Source organism: Dromiciops gliroides, chromosome 6 (assembly GCF_019393635.1).
Source record: "Dromiciops gliroides isolate mDroGli1 chromosome 6, mDroGli1.pri, whole genome shotgun sequence".
NCBI classification, from domain to species: domain Eukaryota; kingdom Metazoa; phylum Chordata; class Mammalia; order Microbiotheria; family Microbiotheriidae; genus Dromiciops; species Dromiciops gliroides.
Window position 1 is genome coordinate 210,573,264 of NC_057866.1, and position 25,647 is coordinate 210,598,910.

Here is a 25,647-nt window from a genome sequence, read left to right on the forward strand (position 1 = left end):
AACCTTTACAGGCCTCCTTGGTTTCCTCATGTAAAAAATGAAGGGTTCTAAATCTATGCTGCTTTTATCTTAGGACAAAGGAGACTGGTTCTAACCAGTAGGCGGTGGGGGGATGTGAGCTCTCCAAGCAGAGAGAAAAGAGCATCCTTCTTCAGCCCTGCCAGCTTCTGACTTTAGCAGCCAGCTTACATGTGTTATTGATTGGTTCCAACACTTCCTCATGGGCATAAAAGTGATTTAGAGAGTCATTCGGGACTGTCACTCCCCCAGGGACAGGAATGTTAGTGGAGAGAGCTGATTTGCTCTGTGGAAGGGGGAAGAATTCTTACCTTGGTTACCTACTCAGGTACCAAGTTTGGGACAGCCTGAGTTTTGGATAAATGGAGGCCCACGTCATTAGTTGGCTATGACCTTGAATTTTTATGCAAAAATGTTATATCATCCAAGGGTAAAACATACTACCTTTTATTTAGAGATATTTAGGCTATGCCCCCAAAGTTCCAGTAATTAGGATTTTGCGGAGAGGTTTAGTACTCTACCGTAGGATTAAACGAACACCACGTTGTTTTGAGGAGAGCTGGATGCTTCATTTTCTAGAGTTATAGTTATTCTAGGGCAGCTAGGTGGTGCAGTGGATAGAGGGCTGGGCATGGTGAGAAGAAGACTCAGCTTCCTGAGTTCAAATTTGGCCTCAGATACTTACTAGCTGTGTGACCCTGGGCAAGTCACTTCACCCTGTTTGCCTCAGTTTCCTCATCTGTAAAATGAGCTGGAGAAGGAAATGGCAAACCATTCCAGGATCTTTGCCAAGAAAAGCCCAAATGGACTTATGAAAAGTTGAATATGAGCAATAACAACAACAGTTTTTCTTATGCTATTAACCTAAATTAGGTAGAAGTTGCCTTAGATCACCAATTTTTAGGTGAGAAACAAAGCCCAAGTAAGGATGCTTTCTCTTCACTTTGGGACCAAAAGGATATTTTTTTTTTTGGCTACAACCCGGGGATTCATTCCCATGTGTAGACGTTGCATTTTAGTTCTCCACTTCTATTTTTTGGGACCAAATCTGTTCATACCATCCACATGTTATACTTATCATCCCTTATATTATTACATATTTAGAACTGGAAGGGGGGGCAGCTAGGTGGCGCAGTGGATAGAGCACCAGCCCTGGATTCAGGAGGACCTGAGTTCAAATCTGGCCTCAGACCCTTAACACTTACTAGCTGTGTGACCCTGGGCAAGTCACTTAATCCCCACTGCCTTGCTAAAAAAAAAAAAAAAAAAGAACTGGAAGGGATCTTAGAGGCCCTCTGGTCCAGTTCTCATTTTATAGATGAAGCAATTGACCCTGGGCAAATAACCTACCTCATTTGCCTCAGTTTCCTCAACTGTAAAATAGAAATAATGATGGCGCCTACCTTGCAGGGTCATCATGAGGATCAAATGAGATATTTGTAAAGTTCTTAGCACAGAGCATGGCACATGGTAGGCACTATAGAAATGTGAGTAAACATAGATCCTCTAAACTCAGAGTCAATACTTTTCCCACGATGCCTGTTAATAATGTGGCATGATTAGAAGTCATTAGGTTATATTTATTTAAGAAAATTAAGACTTTTAAAATAATATCTTTAAAGTGCTTTGTCTGATTTTATTCTTCTTGGGAGCAACTTTTTAAAAAAATTAATTTTATCATTATTATTATTATTACAGGGCAATGAGGGTTAAGTGACTTGCCTAGGGCCACAGAGCTAGTAAATGTCAAGTGTCTGAGGCTGGATTTGAACTCAGGTCCTCCTGAATCCAGGGCCTGTGCTTTATCCACTGTTCCATCCTAGCTGCCCCCAGGAGCAACTTCAAAAAAAAATTAAAGAATAGAGATTAAGATACAAAGTCAAGCCATTCCAATAAGAAGGTAGCAGTGAGTTATTAATTGAATAACTGACTACCAAATCTCCCTCATACAATACTTTTTTTTTGCTTTTCTGGATTCCCCAAAGGGTCTTATGTATCACTTACTAAAAAACTTGATTTCTTGATTAAAGTTATGATTTATTAAGAAAAACATAACTATGGTATTCTCTAAACTTAGCAATGACTTCAAGGACCTAATTGTATTATTGCACTACGTGTAGAACATCCCTAAGTTTAACCTCATATCATGTGGCTCAGCCTTTGATGAGATCAAAATGAGAGTTTATAGATTTTCTTTTCCTGAACTGAATTCTCCTTCATCGTGGATCTTTCTCTGCTGCCTTCCCAACCCCCACCCCACCTCATCTCACTGGTGAGGTTTGATTTCTCATTTTCAGTTCCTGACGTACCAATATTTTACAAAGAAAAACAACAATGACTGTCTCACTGGGAATCGTTTAGGCTCAACCTTGGTTATTTTAGACCTCCCCTTTGGCCAATTAGTCTGTGGGGATTATTGACTATTCCTGTAATCCTAATTATCTTGGTGCAGTCATTTGTGCTTCTCTTGAGGGATAGAAGCAGGAAAAAAAAATAGCTCTGTGTTCAGTCAAGAGACATGATTGGGGGGGGGGAGTGGGAGATGTAGGTGCGAGTTGGGAGGGGAATTCTCAGATGGTGATTATTATTATTATTATTATGGGGGGGGGTTGCTTCAAATGTAGAGATTTGTTAAACAAAACTTACAGTTCCTCCCTTCCCCGTTTGAATATTGACACAAGCATTGGCTGCAGATCACCAAAGTTTACTGAACGAACACTGACCACAGTGAGTACTCTTTTATTTTCTGAATACATTAGGCTATAAGTAACAGTACAGAACCATTCAGTCCTTACAATGTTCCCTAGGAGCATATCAGTTAAGCACGGGGGAAAAAATCTGGAAGTTTATTATTTTTCCACCCATATATTTGACACCACCTTTGGAGAATGAACAAAAGGCATACTGTCAAGGGGAGAGACCTGGACAAAATGTTACTGTTTGTTCCTTGCGAGCACAGAGGTATATTTCAGCAAAGAAAGACATTCCATTGCTCCCTTGGGACTTCCTTCCTTCCACTGAATTATACCAACATGTTCACACCACTATGGCTCAGGTTGTGTCAGCCTTTCAAATGTGAGCTCTTATTGGCTAGGGTTTAAGGAGAGCTCAGCTATAAATATTAATGCTGGGCTTGAACCTGGCTGTGAAAAAAAGACAAACAGCAAAAAAAATCTAAGGACTAGGGGATTTTATACTTCTTAACAAAATCAGTGGAGAAAGCATAAAGCCAATGCATTTACCTGTTGCACAAATCTGCTCTTGCACAATAAGCCTCAAACCAGCCAAAAGTCACCCAGTTTAGGATTGTGTTTCAAATCCAGGCTCACTGACATTCATGCAACTTTTGGGAGACTGAAGCCAAGTTTCGAGCAAGGCTGAGTAAAATACTGCTTTCATGTGGAACCTGTGTGAAACCCAGTGGCCTTGGCTAGGTTTGCCTTCAAGTTTTGCATTCAAATAGTGCAATATCTCCAACTGAAATAAGGGACTGAAGGGGAACAGCAGAAGACAAATGGCTTGTGTGGGGATGGGCTGGCTCTGGACCACCATCAGAGTCCATTTGCCCTCAGGTCATTTGACTTAGGGATGAGACTGAAGGCTTTTACAATTCAAATACACTCTCTTATGGCCAAACAGATGCCATCCAGTTCTTAGACTAAAATAAATGAATGAGTGAGAAAGCATTTGCTAAGCATTTACTATTTGCTAAGCACTAAAGACATAAACAAAGAAGCATGGTCCCTGTCCTCAAGGAATTTATATTCGAATAGGAAGAACAACCCGAAAAGGAGACAGGTGGCCAAGGAAAGGCACTTTGGTCTAGAGAGTTGCAAGGATAGGAAGTGGGACCATAGGATATTGACATATCCCTTCCAAGAACAAAGGCAGAATGGATTTGATCCTGGTAGCAGCATTGGAGTTGGGGGATGTGGGTGGAGGGAGGGATGTAATCTCTAGCACTGTGGTTGTTGAGAAGGCATAGGGAAGGGGGGAATGAAGTAGAGATGCTTTGAAGAGTGAGTCACCAATCAGAAGGAAAGAGTGAAGGAGGAGCAGGTTAGATGTGCTAGAGATGAAAACACTAAAATCTCCTGTTCAAGCCTTCCCAAAGCTTAGAGCATTGTAAAAAACATCATCAAAATAACATATGGAAGGAGAGTTTATAAATGTTCCAGAAACATATGGATTAAAATTTCCTTTACATTGTAAGCTTACAAGGGGAAAAGGGGTGGATGGAAGCCAAATATTTAGCAGGGATAAAATTAGAAATATTGACCATCACTTGTATTTCCCACTGTTAATCCAGATTATCTAAAACCAAATTCCATCCAGATTTAATCTGCTAAAAATCGCATCTTATTCCTCAAAAGTTTCATTTAGCTCTGCCTCCTTTAAAAACTTGTAGTCACTTCCTTATGAGTGAGGCAGTTGGTCCATTATTAAGGAACAGAGGTTAGCCGATAGACAGCAGTCAGCCCAGGGTTTGAGAGTAGCCACAGTCCCCTATGAGGCAAATAGGTCACTCCATCCCCCAAAATTCAGAGACTTTTGAATACAAAAAAGTTGACTAGAGGGTTCGGCTGGAGTTTTAAGGAAGACCCAAAGTTTGGGTTTCCGAAGAACAGATTAGATATGCTTTGCCATGGTACATTCCAAACAAGTGTACTTTAAGATGAAAAAAATTGTAAAAGAACATAAAAAACAAATGCCTTGGAAACACCACTCTGCCTACTCTAAAATGTGTATTTTTACTCCTTTTATTCCCCTTATATCCTGGAAATGCAACTCAGGAAATCCATGTACAGTCCAAAAAGTTTCACCAGAAGAAGACAACTGTTTTTTGGTTGTTTCATAAAACATCACTGTCCATTTAAGTATATGTTTTCTTTAGACGTGTGGCCTGTGATAACCCACAAAATCTTTTGAAATATGCCTTTAATTCCAAGAGTTTCAATGCTCAAGTTAGAATAGTCAGCTCTGTGGTGGGCAGTGGAGCACAGAGTACAGGGCACACAGCAATCAGGGCAGCCTTGGAGTCCAAAGTAAGTGATCCAAGAGAGAAGTTTTCTGTATACTCTTTAGGTCTTGGTTTCAAGAAATCTACAATAAGATGCAGCAATTGGCTATGCTAAACAACTGTAAAGTTGTGGATCCCTGCAAAGAAGTTACTCCCCAACCTTTTTTTTTGTTTTTGTTTTTTGAGCTATTTGATTTTGCCACCAATAATAAAAAATAAATGAAATTTATTTAAAAAAAAAACACAAACACAAAAACAACAACAACAAACCAACAAACCAAAGTGATCCAGATAAAGGAAATACTATCAAATAAATCACAATTGCCTAAAATAATCTCAGCTAGAGAGGGGCAAAGCAACATCCACAGTCAAAGAAAAGGTTGTGTTTGAAGTTCAAGTCCGGAGATCAAACAACTTTGCAAAATGTCAAAACACAAATATATGGTGGGGGTGGGTGGGGAAAGAGAGGTCAGAGTGACATCTGAAAAATCATATGATGATATCAGAGGAACAGATGTGCAGATCAGGTGAATCCAGTTTAAAAAGTAATAGAAGTCCTGAACTCAAACTATGAGAGACAACTATGAGGAAGAGAGAATAAAGGGGGTAGGGGGTGGGTGGGGGGGAGATCCAAATTATGCCAGGTATAAACAAAACAGTAACAGAAGAGAGAAATAGATCCTAGGATAATGCTTTCATTGTCACTGGGGAATAATTATAAAAAGACCTCTTTGACTCAGGTGGTTCAATCCTTTACCTTTGTTTCAGTGCCCTTGGAAAGTTAAAAATAAGTGGTCTAAACAACACAATGATAGCCTCCGAGAAGTCCGGTTACTGGTCTCATAGTCAAGTTTCTAAACTGGGATTTCTCCACCATTACTTCCAGACCTGGGCAGGTTAGTATTACAGGTTAATACTAAGTGAAGATGCAATTGATCAATAAGAATATACATAGGCTTTCTGTAAATGCTAGAATAAAAGATTTAACTTAAAAAAACAACAACAACAAAACAAAACCCACCAGTGGCAGCCCAAGGTTTTGTTTGTTTTCTTTCTTTTTTTACTATAAATAAGTTTCTCAAGAATTTCAGTTATGAATGTATTACGAGCAGGCTAAATAATCAAAATGTCACCTACCAGGCAGCTGAGGTTTTCTGATAGTTGGTCTAATGCAGAGGAAGTAGGAGCCAGTGACTTCTCACATGGAGAAATTGTTTATTTAGCCTTTTCAGAAGGTCTTGAACTCCAAACGTTTAAGGTTTAGTCCAATCCAAGAAGTCTGAAGCAAAGAGAATGAGAGAAGAATGGGGGAGTGAGCAAAGGAATCTTAGCTGTTGGCTGGGGCTTCTGTTTCGAGGGCATCTGAGTTATTTTGAGCAGTAGCAGCAACAGCAATAGCAGCAGCAGCGGCAGCAGCCCGATATGTCTACAATCAGAGTGAAAATGCAATACTGAACCACCACCCTTGCAGGGGGGGAAAAAGAGAGAGGGAGTTCAGGAAACCCACAATGACTTGGTTCATTGTGCAGATTTTCAATTTAAAAACTGAGGAAAACTGTCTGCAATATCGGGAAGAAAAAAAAAAATCTGTTTCCTTGGACCCTTTGAGAAATGTTCCGAGATCATGTCTTTTGGAATTATTTACCTGACTTTATTGCAGCTAAAGATGTTCCTCCTCTGATGCACTGAAGGTACCTAGAAGATGTGTCTGCTCAGATACATTTGCTTATTTATAAGGTGTTTTGTTTGTTTGTTTCAGTCTTTCAATCTATCTGCTCCTGGTGTCTGTTGACAGCCCTGTCTCCCAAAAGACTGAAGATAGCAGTTTATTTCCAGCATGCAGCTAAATTTCCAGTTTCATTAACTATGCTATTTTGGAAGGCTACTGGCTTGAGCTGCTGACATTTCTTATCTGTTGGCGGGGGACTGGGGACCCTCCAGTGACATGCCACAGACACTCTTATTCCCAGCTTCCGATTGCCCAGGCTAATGAACAGGCAATTTCGGCTGGGTCACTGAAAATGACAGACAAAGGTTTAAGGTTTTCCTCCCAGTGACTGTCTTAGGGAATGAAAACCAAGACCTCGGAAGTGGCTGACACAGGCAGCAAAGATGAAGAATGCAAACAGTCATTGCCCCATAAACTTTTGTAGTTTTTCCTTTCACACGACAAGACTATTCAAACTGCATCCTCTATAAATCTGTCCACTGGCCATGGGAAGGCAGAAGATTCCATGCATCCTCTGAACTCTCGATTTTCCCATATTGCTTTATGAAACGCCCTACATGCGTAAGAAAGAAAATTAGTTATTTTCCACCAAGGAAGCACAAAATAACACTGAATTTTTAACAGCCCTTAAGGGCTGAAAGCCCTTAATCTTTTAAACTCATTACTCTGTGAAACAAATGCTCAGAGTAACCAAAAAAAAATCTGTGAAGGGATGTGGGTCCAAACTGAACATGAGTTTTTCAAAGGTCTTATTCTGGGGAGCTGATTGTTAGATATTCCTATTCTTCATCACTTAAGAATGACTTTGGTAATGAGGACTGAAATCACTGGCAACTAAACAAGGCTGATAATTAGTATTGCAATTATTGGCTAGGGAAGGGAGGGGCCACTGGGAGTGGGCATGGGAGTATGGTGATAGAAATGTCCATGTGTTTTCTACAAATACAATCAACCTTTTAAAAATATTTTGCTCAGGGTGCAGCTAGGTGGTGCAGTGGATAGAGCACAGGCCCTGGAGTCAGGAAGATATGAGTTCAAATTTGACCTCAGACACTTACAAGCTACCAGATCCTGGGCAGGTCACTTAACCCTGATTGCTCCCACCCTCCAAAAAAATTTTGCTCAGATATGGCACAATCAGAGGTCTTAATCCCAATTTCCAGGTAATCACAAATAATTGTAAAACACTTTAAATCAAAACTCCATTGGTTTTATTTTTTAAAGTCCAATTAACATTTTAAAAATCAGGAATTTTGATGCAGCCTGAAGCAATTTTCTGTTGATTTTGTTGGGGAAAAAAAACCTGGTTGGTTTAATATATGCCACAAACACTTGTCCTTTCTCATCATGTCACATTTAAGATTCCAGTTCTGCTAGTAAGGTTGGAAAAGACAAGACTTGAATAGTTAAAAGTGGAAGAAAAAACCCTAAAGTTTTCACCAGTATAATAGAACAGATTTGTAAATATAGTTCATTAACAACAACAACTATCTTCCAAGAACCTTCCTTTGTCACCTCCTTAGGGAAGCTATGGGAGAGTAAACTAACCAAATAACCATTAACTGCTTGAATACCAAATCAGCTACCAGAATTACAGAACTTCATAGTTAAGTGGGAACTCTCTCCCAGGCCAAGCTGTACTGAACAACAGATCCCCTAAGATAGGTATCTCATTCATAATCCAGCCTTTGCCTGAAGAATTCTAGGGAGGAGGAACTAACTAGTGAGGTCTTGAGGCAGCCTGTTAACACTTTTGGATAGCTCTGTGTCGGAAAGTCTTGTCTTTTTTCTTTCACCCTAAATTGTTAGCTTTTTTCCTTATTCCTGAGGAAAGGACCGACTAGAACCTTGTATGCTGAACCACAACAGTTGGTTATACTAAAACCCTTGGGCAGCTTTTTATAGAATCATAGATTTGTGGACCTCAGAAGAAGATAAGCTCATGAGAGCAAGGACCAATTATCATTTTGTCTGGGTATTTCTAGCACTTTGTACATAGCTGGTAGATAGAATATTGGTCCTGGAGTCAGGAAAACCTGCATTCAAATCTAGCTTCAGACATTTATTAGCTGGGTGGCCCTGGGTAAGTTATTTAACCTTTGTCTGCCTCATTTTCCTCAATTGTAGAATAAGGATAATAATAGCATTATATCTGTAAAGTGCTTAGCACTGCACTTGGCACATAGTAGGTGCCTAATAAGTGCTTATTTTCTTTCTTAATAAACACTTGTTGAATTGAACCAGAGGGTAACTAGTCCAATACCCTTTTCTAGATAAGGAGTTTGAGGCCTGGTACTCAACTGACTTGTCCAGAATTACCAGGGCATTCAGTAGCAAAGCAGGAATTCAAACCTGAGCATTTTGGTTCTGGGTCAAAGGTTTGCTAGTGACAGAGTTGTTACAGTCTTAGATACTTCCTATGTGACCCTGGATGAGGCATTTAACTTCCATTTCTCTACACTTCTTTGACTGTACACTGGAGATAATAGCAAGAAGGACCAAATGAGATCAAAAGCAGGGGAAAGGGTAGGAACACTTATTAAGCACCTACTATATGCTAGACTCTTTACAAATATTATCTTATTTGATCCTCACAATCTAGGTGCTATTATGACCCCCATTTTACAGTTGAGGAAACTGAGGCAGGTGGTGGTTAAGTGACTTGGCCAGGGTCACACAGCTAGTGTCTGAAGCCAGATTTGATGAATTTATGTTCAGTTTTTCTGAGTCCTTCCTTCCCTCCTTCCCTCTGCATCGTGTTACCTCTGTAACTCAATGTAATACAATAACCTGAAAATATGTTCAGAGGCTCACCCAGGTAATTACACCATTTACCTGTGAGACCCCTGCCCTGTCTGCCTCACCCCACTCCAGCCCTTTTCCATGCTTCCACAGAGCTCCCTTACAACTCAGCTGTTCTCAGAAGTGCCCGAACTATCTGAACAGCTTTCAAATCAAAGCCTGGCAGGGCCTGGGAATTAAATGGAGTTGATTTTGCAGGAGAAGGCAAATGGTCTTTAACATGCAGTGCCTTAAAAGGTTAACAGAGATAAACGGACTGTGCTGACTGTCTTCTGCTAGCCTAAAATATTGTAGTCAATAGGGAGAAAGTCTTGCTATTGGCAAGTTCCCAGGAGTAAGGAAAACCAACAGTCTATAACAAAGATGTAGAGAGAGATGGAGATCAATCGGTTGTGTGTGTTTGTGTGGGGCTGGGGAGGGTCTTATTTTTCACATAGATAGATGTGGTATAGAGAGAGGCGGGGCTGTGCTCTGAACAACAATTTATTTCAGATTGTGGCTCTGCAGTCTATTAGCTTGTTTTACCTTCAGACAAATTGATTAATCTCACTGAACCTCAGTTTGCTTACCCATAAAATGGGGATGAGGATATTCGTGAAGTACCACTTACTTCTTAAAGATGTTGCAAGGATTAGAGGAAATGATGTTTATACTTTGTAAATTAAAAAGTACCATATAAATGTGAACTACTATTAGTTACATAGCTGACATACCTATCAACATTCAATGTTCATTCAATCCTCACTAAATAATATATCTATGTGCAGTGAATTTTGCTAAGTTCTGAGGAATATTTCTCTTGCTCTTTTCTCTGATTTCTCTGAATCCCGTGATCCTAGTACCAGTAGACTCTCATCTCTCACTAAATTGTGCATTAGAGAGTAGAATCAAGAGATACAGAATTGGTATAGTTTACCAGTGCATGCTATGGATAGAGCACCTAGCCTGCAGTCAGAGAAACCTGGACCTGAGTTCAAATTTGACTGCACTTTCCAAACTGTGTGACTCTGGGCAAATCACTTAACCCTCTTTGCCTCAGTTTCCTCATCTGTAAAATAAGCTGGAAAAGGAAATGACAAACCTCTCCAGTCCAAGAAAACCCCGAATGGGGTCATGGAGTTGGACATGACTGAAAAAAAAACAAATAATGACATAATTTACCAATATGTGGTTTCTATCTACATGCATGCTTTCTGACCTTTACAAAGTACAGAGACCTCAATATCCCACAGTACTCAATCAATAAACATTTATTAAACACCTATTATGGTTCAGGGACTATTAAGTGCAGGGAATACAAAAAGACAAAAAAACCATTCCTTCCCTCAAGGAGTTTATAGTCTAATGGATTCATAAAAGGGAAAGAAAGGGCTAGCACAGCACGCAAAATATCCAAAAGTGTAATAATTACTCCTGGGGGCTTCAAGTTAATTGTAGTTCTATTTCCATAATGTTAACAGAGACAGTCTTCCAGACTGGTGGTTAAATGAAAGAAAAAGATTCATTAAGCACTTACTAATGTGCTAATTACTGTGATAAGTTCATGGAATCAGTCCCTGCTCTCAAGGAGCTCACACTCAGACGAGAAGCCTCTGGCCCCTTCTAGGAATTAGGTTTTTAAATGCATAAATAAAACACAGGGTTACAAAAGAAACCTTAAATTAGTTAAATAAAGTCTTTTTTTTTCTCATCTGAGCTCATGGGATCCTTTGAAATCTACCCAAGGACTCCTTCAGAGTCCATGGCCCCCGGTAACAAACTCAGGTTCTACACAATGACACTTATATTTGGTGAGAAACTAAGAATAATCTGATTTACAATCAAGGATATAAAAAACTACTGTGAAAATGGCCTAGACATTACTGTTGTACTGGGATGGGTTGAAAGAATTAGGAAGGAAGGAAACAAGCATTAGACCTACTGTGTACCCCGCACTGTGTTAAGCACTTTATATCTCATTGCATCCTCACAAACCTTGGAGATAGGTGTCATTATTATCCCATTTTACTGTTGAGGAAATTGAGGCAGAGATCAAATGATGTGTCCAGGGATGCAAACCTTGTCTGTGGTAGGATTTGGATTCAGGTCTTCCTGACTCTAGCTCCAGAGCTCTAAGAACTGTTCTATCCAGCTGTCTCAGCAAGACGCCCCTCTGGGACTATGTATATGAGAGAAGTGCAATTCTAGCAGCTATTTCGGTAATCAAGCTTCTCAAGTGCTTTGAGAAGGCAGATCCTGGGGGTAGAATGAGGAAAATTAAATCCACTCCTCTCCCAATGGGTGACTTTATAAAGGCCAGAAGTATGGAGGTCCTATTGGCCTCGGTAGCAACATCCACTAGAGCCAGGAGCAGTGGCTGATGGTAGTGTCTTCAATGGTAACTGAGGGCCTCATGGAAGACAAACTTGGGAATTGACAAAAAAGCTCAGGAGAAAGCAACATCTAAAGGGAACTTCAGGAGAAATCCAGAAAGGGAAAAAGGGACTTGTGATAATCAGATGTTGTAAGTTTGGGAAATGGTTCCTTGTCCAATTGGATGGAATATAGAGTATGTGAAGGAGAATGGTATGAATAAGGATGCAGATTATAGAGGGACCAGATGGTCCAAGGCCCTAAATGTCAGGCCAAAACAGTTACATTTTATCTTATAAGCATGTTTATAGCATATTGATAATATATGTAATATTTATAATATATTTATAGCATATTTATCTTATATGCTGAAGCATGGGAGGGGTAAAGGAGTGAAATAGATTTGTGCCTTAGGAAGATGATAATAATAATAATAATAATAAAATAATAACTAACATTTATGTAGCACTTTCTATGTACCAGGCACTACATTAAGCCCTTTACAAATATGATCTCGTCTGATCATTAAAACCCTGAGAGGGATGTACTACTATTATCCTCATTCTATAGTTGAAGAAACTGAGGCAGACAGAGGTTAAATGACTTGCCCAGGATCATACAGCTACTAAGTGTCTGAGGGTGGATCTGAACTCAGATCTTCTTGTCTCCAGGGCTCTATCCACTGTGTCACCTAACTATGTGGAAGATGGGTTGTAGAGAGGAAAGAAAGCATGGAGCTCAAATATAAGGTCCTTGGTCCAAGGGAAAGATAATGAGGTTCTGGACCAGGGTGATAATCATATAAAGGGAGAGAAGGTAGTAGAGTCAACCAGTCCCGACACCTGATTGGACACTGCTAGGGGTTCAGATTGGAGGGATGCATAGTGATGAAGAGGGAAGGGCCAATGAGAACTCTAAGGTTAGGAACATGAGGAAGTGAGAAGATGCTGCTGCTTTCAACAGAAGGGGGGCGGGGATTTGGAAACAGTGGCAGGTTAAGGCATGGAGAATAACAGATTCCATTTTAGAAATTTGAGTTTGAGATGCTAGGGGAATATTTAGAGGGAAACAAGCAATGGACAAGTGGGTGACAAGCTCAGGAGAGAGCTGAAAGTTGGATTTGGGAGTTGTCCATAAAGAGACTGATCACAAAAATATTTGTGGAATAAACGTGAATATGCATGAGTCTCTAGTGGGATTCAGAGAGTTTCCAAATGTGATTGGATCAGAAATATTAGATGACATAAAAAATGTCTGGGCAGGCCATTTGAAGTTGTTGCATTTGATTTAAAATGAAAGCTTCATTAAGTAGAAAACCATGCATGAATTATGCACACACTCAGTTTAATGAAGAAAATAAGGTAAATGAACATAAACATGCTTTGTGTCCTCCATTATTTGAATGTCAGCCAAATCTTCTACATGGGCTTCAACAGGATCAGTGTTCCAAAATATGTGTATACACAAAAATGGGAAACTGAGAATCAAATAACTTAAGTGTGACCTCGGAGAAGGTCCATAAATCCACTGTGCTTTACTTAAAATGCTAGGGTTGGGCTAGCTGATGCTATGAATGATGTGTACAATTCTAAAAAAGTCTATGAAACTGTCATGTAAAGCACTTCTAGCTTATCTTCTATCTTTTTTTTAAATTATGTGAACATTATATCAATGTTCACATTGATAATATTCATTAAGCCATTTGTTGTGGATGTCACATGGTCCAGTCAAGACTTGAGTCCTAAGAATCTGACTAGGGCAAACGTCATTCTTGATTTAAGGGGACCTTAGTAGCCCTTAGGCATGGAGAACCAGAACCAGGATATAGGTAGAGCCCTAAGGACTTATTGTTCTTTATCTGATCATGTATTAAAATTGAATCTTGTTTTAGAGTCCCTGGAGTACTGCCCCCCACCCCCCACCCCCCACCCAATTTCTAATCAGTATAGTAAGTTTATAATCAGTATAAAAGGGCAATAGTAGGAAATAATATTGCAAAGGGAAGTTATGTACAAACCACCCCAAAGATCAAAATTTACAAATTTCATCAGGTATTTACCAAAATTGACATCCTAATAATATGTGCTATATCAGCAGAAGGCATCTCTGTCAGGGTTCTTTGGTCCTGTGATATGTAAATCCCAGACACATTCCTGTGCTCAACAGTAAAGACCAGCAGGTCACCAAATGGCATTGATAAATTTGAGATATGTGGACATGATAACTTTAAGGTTTTACTGACAACTTTGAAATGATTTGAATATGTTAATGAATTAACCCTAAGGTGGCACAGTCCTCAAAAACCCTATTAAAAAATAACCCCAAACTTCTGCTGCTCCTTTTCTCCAGCACTCTTCCTTTTCCTAAGGGTCCATACTGCTCAAGTAGCCCAACTGTAATCTACCTTTACAGGAATGATACTCAATCCATCCCCTCTCCATCCTATTCATTCTCCTGTGCTACCTGCCTCTACCTTTCCATGGCCTCTGTATCCCTTTTGCTACTTGTCTCTGTACCCTATATGCCTTATTAAAGTGTGATTCCCATTGGTGTTCCTAATAAATACCCAAAGAACTGGAAATGCCTGCTCCATTTCATAATTACATAGTATCATAAATTATCCATTCATATTATCTATATGATTTATTGTTGTTGTTTAGTCACTCAGTAATGTCCAATCTATAACACTGTGGTCCATACTGTACATGGGGTTTTATTGGCAAAGATATTGGAATGAGTTGCCACTTCCTTCTCCAGTGGATTAAGACAAATAGAAGTTAAGTGACTTGCTCAGGGACACTCAAGCTAGTAAGTATCTGAGGCTGGATTTGAACTCAGGTCTTCCTGACTTCAACCTAGTGCTCTATCCATGAAGCTATCTAGCTACCTCCTTATACAGGGTGGGCCAAAAGTCGCAATGTTTTAATGATGTTTTGAAAATTATTTTTTTCTTTATTTTTTGCCATTTATGAGATTTGATTTTTTCACACATAAAGTAAATCCATTTCCTATATATATATATATATACACACACACACTGTATATGATGTGATAGTATTACAAATTAAAAACAATACAGGAGTTATTAAATATTGAAACCACATCATGACTTTTGGCCTACCCTGACTTAAGATCTGCTCATAAGCCAGCACTGAAAAGGATCATTAGTTCTTCACACCTGATTGACCTCTCCTTATTTAGGCCACTGTTGCTGCCTTGGGAACAGAGAAAACTGGAAAGCTGTGCCTCTGAAGGTAAGCCTTGTAACGTGTTTTATAGCTTTTTTTTTTCCCCCATAAAAAGGAAATTTTTTTTGGCTAGTTTTGTTTTTTTGTTTATTACCTCTTTGATTCAAACCTTACAAATTCCTAACTTTTCCCTCAGGACTAATATGCGCCCACAGGCCAGAATACCCCTCTATCCTTAATTTTAAGTAAATGTAACAAAATATGTCTCAAGAATTTAATAATGAGTGCTGAAATGTAGCATATGTTCAAGAAATATGTGTTAATTTAATGCTTATTCTGTGCAAGGTTGGGAGGATATGCTGATAGAAATGTTGGTGCCTATATGCAGAAAATGACCCATCTGCAGAATATCTGAGTGTCCAAGTGAGGGAAAAAATAACACTTAAATAGCTTTTTAAAAAGAGCAAGCTTATACAAATGACTTATTAAATGCAAAAAGCAGGGAATTCAAAACAATTATCTTTTTGAAATAGAATAGAACAGATTGACATTCACCCTGGCTAAGCAATGTTTTTTTTTTTTAACTTGACCAAATCATTCTTTAAAAGAAATGTAATCAAATCATAATGGGCAGCTAGATGGCACAGTGGATAAAGCACTGCACTGGCCCTGGAGTCCTGAGGACCTGAGTTCAAATCTCACCTCAGACACTTAGTAGCTGTGTGACCCTGGGCAAGTCACTTAACCCCAATTGCCTTAAAACACCCAGGGCCATCTACAATCATCCTGATATACATCTTTTTTTTTTTTAAATGATGAGGCATTTAAGTGACTTGCCTAGGGTCACACAGCTAGTTAAGTGTCTGAGGCCAGTTTTGAACTCAGGTCCTCCTGAATCCAGGGCTGGTGCTCTATACACTACGCCACCTAGCTGCCCCCATCCTGATATATATCTTAATACTGGACTCAGATGGCTCTAGAGAAGAGAGTGAGGTTGGTGACTTTGCATAGCCCTCCCTCACTTAAATCCAAGTCATTGCAAGTCATGACATTAGTCATGGTTCTCTTCAACAATGAAGGACAAACAACAACAATAATCAGATCATAAATATCTAATTATATTTTATAACCTTAGAATCATGTGAAACTTAAAGGGACCTGAGACCATTTAGCTCAACCCCCTCATTGTTATAGATGAAGGAAGTGAGGCTCAGAAAAAAGTCATTAAAAAAAAAAAGAAGCCCAATTCATTGTTTCCAAAGTTAATGTAATTATTTTAAAAGAATTGACAGGGCTGTTTTTGCACTTAGATCATACTTACTAATTTGCCAATGGGGCAGTTTTCTTTGGAGGGAATATGTCACGTATGACCTTCTACATTATTTTTGAAAGGCCTTGTGCATTCCAGTTCAGCCCTACCCCACTGCCAACCAAGACACTCTTTCATCTCAGACTTTTCAGTGACAGAACTGAGGGAAAGCATCTTTCTCTGAAGGCAGCTGAAATTATATTAAACCCTTTCATTAACCCTCAATTTAGAATCCCTTCTGGTACTTGCATTGTTTGTTACAAGTTTTCTGAAACTAATATAATTAATTACACATTCATTTGCCTGTGTTCTTACCCAAGTCTTTTAGGCTGTTTTTTTTTTCTTCTCCCAGAAGTATATGAAACTCTATTAGGATATCTTAATTATTTATTTCAGGTAGCTGATATAAATCTTTTGTGATTAGAGTTGCTGATGAGGATTATATACTGCAGGCTGTAAATATTACTAGACATTTGTACCATCTGGCTCTCTATAGGAAATATCTGATCATGTTTGTCGTGTAGTTTATGAGAAGAAAGACATAAAAGAAAATGCCAGCCAACCAGGAAGGTGTCTTTTCTTAGTGTGTATATGTGGGTAGTTTTGGAAAGCAATTGACCCCCTTCTATAAATCCATTGTGGATGACAAGTGTAAACATACAGTGCAGGTGGCATCAGAACTTCAAAAACTAGCTTGTTTCCTCGAAAAGTACCTAATAAACCTTTCTTCATTCCCTCCTGTTCCAGGGTAGATGGTTCAAATTGCAAAATGGGAGTTAGAAAACTTGGATTCTGTCCTTGAGTAGACTGAGGCATCCAGGTCGCACAATACATGAAGAGCCTTGGGCTTCCTGGAAGATCTGTGTTCAAATCCAGCTTCAGATATGAATTAACTATGTGACCCTGGGCAAGTCACTTAACCTCTGTCTCACTTTGCTTTACTGTAAAATATGGGGATCTTAATAGCATCTACTTCACAGGGTGGTTGTGAGAATCAAATAAGATATCTGTAAAGTACTTTAGCACAGTTTTGGACACATATCATGTGCTTAATAAATGCTTATTTATGCCCTTCCTTTTCTTTGCTATAAGATGGCTAGATGGAGACTTGTTATTTTCATAAAGATATCTGTGGGAAGTTTAAGAATTTTAGCTTTTAAAATGATCTGGGAGGTGATAGTTAATGGAAAAAAAGATTATACTTTTGATGAACTTAACATACACACATATACACATCATACTTACAAGGTAGAAATTGATAGTTAAGTCTAAAGGAATCACTGTCGTCCATTATATACACATCTGAAATAGATGCAGTGGTCATTTTTGTATAGTCCCTTATTCATTCATCACACAATAGATAATATGGAATTCTGGGAAGTGACTTTGAGATCCTGAGACATAAAGAGCTATGAATGGACAATGGAGGATCAGCACCAAGCAGGTGAGACAAAACTACAGGTCACCCTGGAATAAAAGTGAGACTCCCTCCCTCTAAGGGGGATCCAAGATTCAATGTGAACTGTCAAATTGACCTGGTCTTGTATTGTTCTGGGCCAGCAACCTCAGCCTGCTACAAAGAGTAAAACCAGGGATTTTAATGTGTCTAATATCTTTTCTTCTTCATTTCTTCTGATTCCTTGATGCGGCTTCATTGATTATTTCACAGCTTGCCAGGTGTAATTTTCATTAACTTTAATGACTTTTCATTCCAAATGATTCTCTAAATGTATATATCCCTCTGCTTCCCTGTTCCATGCTGGGTGTATTCTGATGAGGGGTCTTGTTAAAGCTAGCAATGAGAGAGAGATTGTTTTTGAGAAGGGGATATATCACTTGAAAGAGAAGACAAAGTTTAACTGGGGACCAGGATTTCAACTGTTCTTAATCCAAAAGATGACGGCAGGTTGTAAGACTGAGTCTCTAGTGAAAATATTTCTTTGACAGACAGATGGTTCTATACAATAATTCCTCTCACTTGTCTGGGATGAAATTAGAACTGAACTAGCCTTTAGTGTTTAGAAGGAAGAGAGGTTGTATGACCCTGGGCAAGTCACTTAACCCTCATTGCCTGGTGGGGGGAGAAGGAAGGGAGGAGATGCCCTTTACCTACATGCAGTTGCTGTGGGGTCCCAGGTGCTTCTGTAACTTGGGAACTCTCAAGCAAAGGGAAGAGGGAGACGGGTGGAAGTGGGAGTGGGAAAACTGACTCATCAGAGCTTACTGAATTATGGTAGGATCAGTACACCATATATGCAACAGGCACCACTGTTATATATAATAGAAAGAACCCTGGACCTGTGGCCAGAAAACTGGGCTCATGGAACAGCTTCATTATCACCAGCCTTCTGATACTGAGCCTCAATCTCCCCCTACCTGTATATTGGGGATAATAATGCTTATATTACATCCATGGCAGTGTTGACCTAACAATAAAAGAACATCGTAAACCTATGTACAGTGTTTTGCACCCTATAGCATCCCAGAAATAATCCAAATCATACCATGTGACATCTTATGACCTGGTAAGGAACTTCCAAGGAGCAAAGTGCCTCTACCGATGCAGATCAGCAACAATTCTGTAACTTAATAGTTTGTGAGAGTTATCTTGGGCACTGAGGGGTTAAGGGATCAGTCTGGGGTTACCTAAACAGCACATGTTCATCCGAGGCCCGAAGCAAGGAAGAAACCCAGGCCTCTGGACCTCTGGCCAGCTCTCCAGTCACCAAGTCCCACAAGCTCTCACACTCTGTGTGTGTGTGTGTGAACATACACACATACACATATACATATATAAAACTATATACTATGTATAATATAGATATAGACATACAAACATGCACACACATGTATAAAATATATTATACATAACACACATGCATGTGTATACATAAAATATACTATACAATGTGCACATACCCATATCTACACATGAATATACATGTGTGTACATGTACATACAGATATAATGTGCACACAGATGAAAAAGACCAGCAGAAATCTAGGCTGGACTTTGAAGAGAGAATTTCAAGACATCTTTCTTAGTATTCAAACACCCTTTCGAACACATAACTAGTATTTTAAACAGCTACATCCAGGCAGACCCTTGGCTACATTATTCTTTTCCTAATAAAGTGAAAATGATCGTGCAAAATATAGTTCTCATTGCTGAAGTCTGAGAACAGGCTCCTACGGCTCCTAATGGGTACAGTCTGTAGTTGCACACTACGATGTAATTTTACAAAGGACCAAAAAAAAAAAAAAAAAAAGAGGAGAGGAGAGGAGAGGAAAAGAAAGGAACTAGCTGGAAATCCAAAGCAGGAACCCTTATTGTTTACCAAGCTCCTATAGAACACTGCTCACTCATTGTTCAGAAAACTTTAAAAAGTGACACATCAATGGGGTTTACAAGCCTTTCAAAATCCAAATACAATGATGGAATTTATAATCATTGCTGATGAAGTGGGCTTTTAAAATATTATTTTCAGCTAGTTACATAATTAATTTGAAGATAATGACACTTCATTAAAATTTCCAGTTCTGACTTCATAAAATGTTAAACGCTAACACAGATTAACTGAGAGTCTGACATTTCAGTCTGTGCCCAATTTTTCAAATTAATGTTTCACCATATGGTTGAAAGGTAGATAAAAATACAAAAGCCATGCCATGTCTTTATCAAAAAAGGTTTTTTTCCCCCTTTGATTTTAGGAACTTCCAAAAAAACCCAAACAAAGCAAAACAGAAAAACAATAAAACCACCACCCAGTGATCTTCTAAAGTTCATTTTGTACTAAAGACTCAAGTAAAATCCATGTCTGAATAAGTCATTTTGGTCTGAGAAAAGGATATTAAAATTTCCTATTTTAAAAAACACCTGAGTTTCCCCCCAGGATTATAAGGCAATTTAAATTGGATATATGTAAGGGAGGTCCCAGTGAGGGGAAGAAGAGAAGGAGTAATTATTTTCTAGGACTGGAACCAAAGAATAATTTAGAGGTTTCAATCAGTTATAACCATAGTTCCATTATACTTTTCATTAAAAGTTGTTTTACATATTCTCCTTTCTATATAATTTGAGGATGGGGGCAGCTGGTGGATAGAGCACTTGCCCTGAAGTTGAGAAGACCCAAGCTCCAATCCCACCTCACACACTTGACCCTGGGCAAGCCACTTAACCCCAATTGCCTTAAACTTCTGGAGACATCTCAAGTCATCCCAATATATATTTTGCCACAGGACCCAGATAGATCTGGAGGAGGGAGTGAGGTTGATGACCTTGCACAGCCCTCCCTCACTTAAATCCAATTCAGTACAAGTTATGATATTGCCCCAATGTCATGGTCCTCTTCAGGAATGAAGGACAAAACCCAGCATTTTGAGGATATAGAATAAAGAATATATAGATGAATCAATAGATGAAAAATAGGAAAGTCTTTATAAAAATACCAATAAACACAATACCAGAATTTGGAAATATTATTTTAAAAGTTTCATGTAAGCATAAGTACTTGAAGAATGGCAATTCTTGCTTGATACCGTAATTTGTTTTAGTGACTTCATCTTATAAGTACCAGAATTTGAAATAACAAATAAAGAACAAATAGTACCAGTCAATACACTTTTCAGAAAGCAGTAATGCATGGCTGTCTTGTCTCCAAACTATGGTTTGTCCATTCCTAAACAAAAATGATACATCTTCATATGCCTTTGCACACAAATTTTTCATCTGCATTGTTACTGGGATGTGTAAACTGGAGTCATAAATTTTGATTTCATGTCTTAATTCAGGCCAGATAGCTTATTCAAAAGCTTTTCATTTTTGTATATTTTACTCTATATACGAATTCAAGGCCATAAACAACTGGTTAAAAACAAAACAAAACCTCGGAGAGAAAAAAGCCTACAAAAGGTATAATTCTGCCAATGCCAATTAGCCATTGCTATATCATGAATGATGCTCCATCTCATGGTCTTTCCAATATATAATGCTTCCCCTCTCACTTGCTTCCTCATATAAAAAATAAAGACGTTGGTCTAAATGACCTTTGAAGTCCTTTAAAGCTTCAAATTCTATGTTTCTACAAAGTTTACGTTCCTGGACTATTTAAAACATTTATTTAGTCAAGAAACATGGGGCTCTGATTATAGTGTCACAGGAATAGATTTTGAAAACAAAGAAAGGTTCTGACACTGACATCAAGAGCTTCCTGAAAGGTCATTACAGATGTAATACAGGTGGGTCCAGGGACCCACTCTCATTGGACTACATATCCCAGAAAGCTTTGGGGACAAAGGATCCATGAGTCTTGAAAGTGATTGTCTAGGGAGGTAGAGAATGGATGTGTTTGCCAAGCCAACTTTGAAGGTGAAGCTAGGAGAAAGTGGGAGAGATGGGATGTGGGGAAGTCACCACCAAGAGCATGATCTTTTTACCCAGGGCTTGAGAAGAACAACAAACAACTCCCCTGGTAACTGCAGTGATAATAGGGAGGTGAACCTGATTCTGGTGTGATGGCCAACTTCAATGTGAGTAAGGCAAGTGAGTATCTGCAGCTGAAACAGTGAGCAAGCAGTGTGTAGAGTTGGGGTGCATTAGTTAGGGTAGAGTTTCTAAAGGGGTTCAAGCCAAGGGAAAGAATTCTTTCTCCCTGACATTACTGACTCCAACATGATTGAACCATCACCTCCTGTCCTCAAAAATAAACAAATAAATGTGTGTATGTATGTATATATACATATATATATGTATATACACACATACATAAACTAATAATTAATATGAATATATTAACAACAATTTTAATAAATATAAAGCCATTGTCTCCCTCAAATATTTAATTGATTTTGTTGTTGTTGTTGCTGTTTGTTTGTTTGGAGTTTTTTTGGTGAGGCAATTGGGGTTAAGTGACTTGCCCAGGGTCACACAGCTACTAAGTGTCAAGTGTCTGAGGCCAGGTTTGAACTTAGGTCCTCCTGGCTCCAGGGCTGGTGCTCTATCTACTGTGTGACCTACCTGCCCCTATTTAATTGATTAATATATTTAAAACCATGATCTTCCTCAAATTTATCTTGGGTTTTTTTGTTTTTTTTTTTTGTGGGGCAATGGGGGTTAAGTGACTTGCCCAGGGTCACACAGCTAGCAAGTGTCAAGTGTCTGAGGCCGGATTTGAACTCAGGTACTCCTGAATCCAGGGCCAGTGCTTTATCCACTGCACCACCTAGCTGCCCCCTCTTCCTCAAATTTATATATTTGAATCGATAGATTATTTGAATTAAGTAATAGATATATAGTATTAAATATATTTATATAATTATATCAATTATCATATTAAGGTTATTATACTATGTTCATTAATTTAAATATGTAAATATATTTGAGAGGTGGTTTTCTATATGTTAAATTAATTAAAATGAAAACCTCAATATGCATTGATGTTTTAGTTAATATAGTTATGTATTATTATATCCATAGTTTACTGATGTCTAAATGAATATTATTAATTGTATAAATGTTAAATAATTAAGTAAATTAATAAAATAATCTAATTAAATATTATGTATTAAAATCATATGTGTATATATAATCTTTTTTAGGGTAGCACAGTATAGTAGATAGAGAGCATGCCTCATTTAGTAAGACCTGTATTCAAAAGCCCTGTTTTTGATCCTGGGCAAATGACTCAACCTTCAGTGATCTAAAGCTCCCTATGACTTTAAGAGAAAGAATAACTAGTGAGTGCTAGAGCACCTTGTAGAAGTATTTCTCAATGGGTATTCCCTATCCCAGTGGTGTCAAATTCAAAAAGAAACAGGGTCACTGAAAAATCCTTCAGGATCTCTGCAGGCCACATATTGACTTAAAAAACTCCATATTAGACATTATCTATTTTATATTGTATTTCATTTATTTTGTTAAATATTTCCCAATTCCATTTTGATCTGTTATAGGCTATACTAGAGAGCATTACAGTCTTTGACACCTCTGACCTGTACTAATAAAATCACAGATCCAGTTTAAAATGAAAAAAAAAATGACAACAATGACAACAACAACACACATATACACACAACCTCAACCTTTTTTGGTCACCATTTATATAGCTAGATCTATAGATAAAAATGATAGCAGCTAGCATTCATGTTAGCAGCTAGACAGCACAGTGGATAGAGTGCCAGGCCTGGAATCACGAAGAGCTGTGTTCAAACACAGCTTCATACACTTACTAGTTGTGTGGCTTGGAGCAAGCCCCTTAACCCTGTTTACCCTAGTTCCTCATCTGTAAAATGATCTGGAGAAGGAAATGGCAAAGTATTGTAGTATCTGTGCCAAGAAAAACCCCAAGTGGGGTGACAAAGAGTTGGAAATGACTGCATAACAACAAAGGCATCTATGTAATACTTAAAGCACTAGGTGGCGGCTAGGTGGCGCAGTAGATAAAGCGCTGGCCCTGGATTCAGGAGTACCTGAGTTCAAATTCGACCTCAGACACTTGACACTTACTAACTGTGTGACCCTGGGCAAGTCACTTAACCCCCATTGCCTTACTAAAAAAAAAATACTTAAAGCACTATATGAATAAATAAAATATATAAATGTTAACTATATAAGCACATAATTTATTCAATACCAATTACATATAAACATTTCATGCATAAATTGCATGTATAAATAGGAATATAACCTATTATAGACTCTCAAGGTTTGCAATATGCTTACTGAATATGTTATTTCATCTGATCCTCAAACAACCCTTTGAGGTCAGTGTTGTTATGTTGTTACCCCATTTTACAGATGAGGGAAATGAGGCCAAGAAGATTAAGTGACTTGGCCAGGGGACCCATAGCTATTAAGTTTCTTAAGCAGGTTTACAGAAATGAGAGCCCTAGTGAGGAATTCCAAAGACAGAACTTGACCAACAAAAGCTGTTACTAAGACACAAAGGTAACAGATACCCTCTTTTGAGCCAGTTACAATAAAAGAAACATCCAGGTCTGGTACTGTTAGTAGAATGGTGAGCCTTACTGGTTAGATGGAGCTAGAGCCTCTTAAGCTGATTCCAGAGATCTCAGAGTGCGAGTAAGTCCCCTAATGGATACAATGGGATTCTTTTGGGGACATGCCAGGAGAAGATGCCAGGAGGGGGTGCTTCGGCAGAGGGCAGCATTGACAGGCATGTAAGATAAATGGGAGCAATGAAGGATGCCATTGGAGACCCCACTAGGAGAGAACTCTCCTAAGGGGGTCATCAGGGTTACAAGAGAATACTCAGTGAGGAAACTGGGAAGTCCTGTGATTCACAAGGAGAATGTGTCATATTATTTGATTCTTCTCTCTCGATTAATAAAGCTTTCTTGCTAAATTACAGCTGGCATGCTTGGAGGATGGAATCAATACAAGTATAGCAGATTTTCCAATTAATAGATTTTCTGAGCTTTCTCTTCCCTTAAGCCAACAGAAATGCAACACAATCCAAAGTTAACCAACGCCCTACCTCCCAAGGCGTCTCTGGCAACAAGTTTCAAAATTTAAAAAATTGTGTCATTTTGTTACTGTGGGTATTTCCAATTACACAAATCACAAATGCCCTGTTACTTAGTAGACACTAGGTTTAGAGCTTGTAAGACTTTTAGAGATCATCAGCTGCAACCTTTTATTTTACAGATGAGGAAAGTGAGCCACAGAGAAGGTAAGTGACTTGCACAGGGGCACATAACTAGTAAGTATCTGGGACAGGATTTGAATTCATTTTCTTGACTCCAACTCTAGCATTCTTTCCATAAATCTAGCCACTTAGCTGTCCATGAGTCTCTAAGAGTTGCTCTTGACCCAAAAAATCATTAACCTTACAGGCAGAATTTTGCTGATAAACCTCTCTGAATTAGGCTAGGCTTGTTAGTGGCACAGTGGATAGGGAAGTGGGCTTGGAATCAGGAAGACTCATATTCAAAATCCAGTCTTGGACATTTATTAGCTGTGTCACCCTGGGCAAGTCACTTAACTCTGTCTCTGTTTACTCCTCTTTAAAATGAGCTGGAGGGGCGGCTAGGTGGTGCAGTGGATAAAGCACCAGCCCTGGATTCAGGAGGACCTGAGTTCAAATCCAGCCTCAAATACTTGACACTAGCTGTGTGACCCTGGGCAAGTCACTTAACCCCCATTGCCCTGCCACAAACAAACAAATGTTTTTAAAAAATGAGCTGGAGAAGGAAACAGCAAACCACTCCA

The 25,647-nt window shown here is 38.8% G+C and overlaps 1 protein-coding gene across 15 annotated transcripts in view; it reads right to left on the reverse strand.

The window, feature by feature from the left end:
- SORBS2 (sorbin and SH3 domain containing 2) overlaps positions 1 to 25,647 on the reverse strand; it is a 511,092-nt gene that overhangs the window by 230,126 nt on the left and 255,319 nt on the right. For 14 of the 15 annotated variants that reach the window (XM_043970499.1, XM_043970498.1, XM_043970501.1 and 11 more), the window contains one exon: positions 6,176 to 6,317. The exons of the other annotated variant lie outside the window; for it this stretch is intronic. The gene's annotated coding sequence lies outside the window, so the exon portion shown is untranslated. The remainder of the gene's footprint in view (positions 1 to 6,175; positions 6,318 to 25,647) is intronic. 15 annotated transcript variants of the gene reach the window in all.